The sequence below is a fragment of the Borostomias antarcticus genome, assembly GCF_949987555.1.
Source record: "Borostomias antarcticus genome assembly, chromosome: 4".
In the NCBI taxonomy this organism is placed as follows: domain Eukaryota; kingdom Metazoa; phylum Chordata; class Actinopteri; order Stomiiformes; family Stomiidae; genus Borostomias; species Borostomias antarcticus.
The window spans coordinates 30981291-30983106 of record NC_140237.1 but is presented as its reverse complement, the minus strand read 5'-3'; positions in this window follow the sequence as shown (position 1 = coordinate 30983106).

The window sequence follows — 1816 nt, the reverse complement described above, 5'->3', positions numbered from 1 at the left end:
CAGGAAGTAGCGGAGCAGGAAGCCATGCAGGGCCTGCGGTAGGGGGGACTGGGATAGGAAGAAGGGCTCTCATGGACACTAAAACCTTGAGAGCTTGAATGGCTGACATGGGAGTATATAGACATTATAGTCCTTGGCCTTGTTCAGTAAAAAAGGATTTATTCTCTCATGGGCCCCTGTAACAAATTAATGTTTTAAAAAGTCTCTTGATGTTATGTTGATGTGAACATGCAAATTAAAGTTTTGTTAAGTGTAGGATGTAGGTTATTGAAGATTATTATGATGTTGTCCTAGTGTGTGAGAGACTGTTTTGTGTACAATGCTCCTAACAAGCCAGAGGAACACCGACCTCGGCTTCATTTCCTTGCAAAGCTAGGCCGCGGTTCTGCGACTTCTGGAGAATCGGATTTCACGGGGTGAGATAAAAAGAGAGAGAGAGAGAGCTTCGCCCCGAAGCTGTACAATATCAGAGCACACATGGCTTGGCGTTCCTTTTCAAGGGAAGAATGAGAGGAAGTGATTCATGCCGAAGTGCAGGAGAGAGGTGAGAAGGTCACGGGGCGTGTGGGTCAGACACTGCAGAGGGAGCCGCATGTGTGTACTGTATGTTTATTTGGAGAGGAGAACCCTCCATTATTGATCATACCGCATGAATTGGATCGATTTTGTAGACAACGCCGTAGTGTTTGATGAGTGTTCAATGGACAGGATCCTGTTGACCGTGAGTAGACGGTTGAGAGCCACACGCTAAGGTGTGGGCCTCCCTTCCGTCCACTGCCTGTCGGTAGCCGGCTCTTATTGATTTGAATGCCGAGAAGACGTAGTGTCTCGTGTGGCGACATATTACATCTGCATTGATCTTTTTGCACATCAGCTCCCTGGTAAACAGCGCAGAGAGCGCACATGACTGGCTCATGTTTTAATACGCAGTCATGACGGTACCATCACCCTTCAGCACGGGCTTGTTTTGACTTCAACATCATTAAACTGTGTTTCTCTCTGAAGATACGACACTGTGAGATGTTCACGAAGACCGGTGTTTGAGCCGGGACGTGGCGGCGGCGGCGGCGGCGGCGCACGGCCCGATGGCGCCGGTCCAGACGCGGCCCGTCCCTCCCCTGACGCACGGCTCCCCAGGCCTGCGGGGGGCGCTCTGGGCCGCTGGCGCTGCCGGCGCTGTGCTGTAGCTGCCTCCACGTGCCGCAGTAATCCAGCAGGGGGTTAGGATAAACCCTCCTCCACCCTGCGAGGACAGCACCTCCCTGATCCAATGAGATTAGGAGGAGAGGATTCGGGATCCCCGGGGGGCCTTGCTTGAGGAGTGCAGGGCTGCTCGAGGGAGAGGTGGAGGAGAGGTCGACTCTCTCAGATCCGTGGGGTTGATTGTTTAATTAGGCCGGGTTGGCTCGGACTGGAAGAGAGATTTTCAGCGGACTGTAGAAGACTATATAGAAATTGCCGGGGAAACAGGGTGGGACGTCTTTTTAGACCTATTGTATGTCCGATGTAAACATCAACGTTTTAGGAATCCTGGCTTTGAGTGTCGATTAATTTCAATCGAATATATAATAATCATGTGAGGAGGTATTCGGTGACGGACGGATGGACAGTGTGAAGTCATGTTTTCCCTGTCTCCCTCTCTCTCTCTCTCTCTCTCTCTCTCTCTCTCTCTCTCTCTCTCTCTCTCTCTCTCTCTCTCTCTCTCTGCAGGTCTTGAGGCGCTGACAACGTTGGACAACTAAGAGGAGAGAGGGACAATGTGCTAAGGGTCTCCCTGGGAATACTGAACACGGGACTTCTTCTGATAAGCTCCACC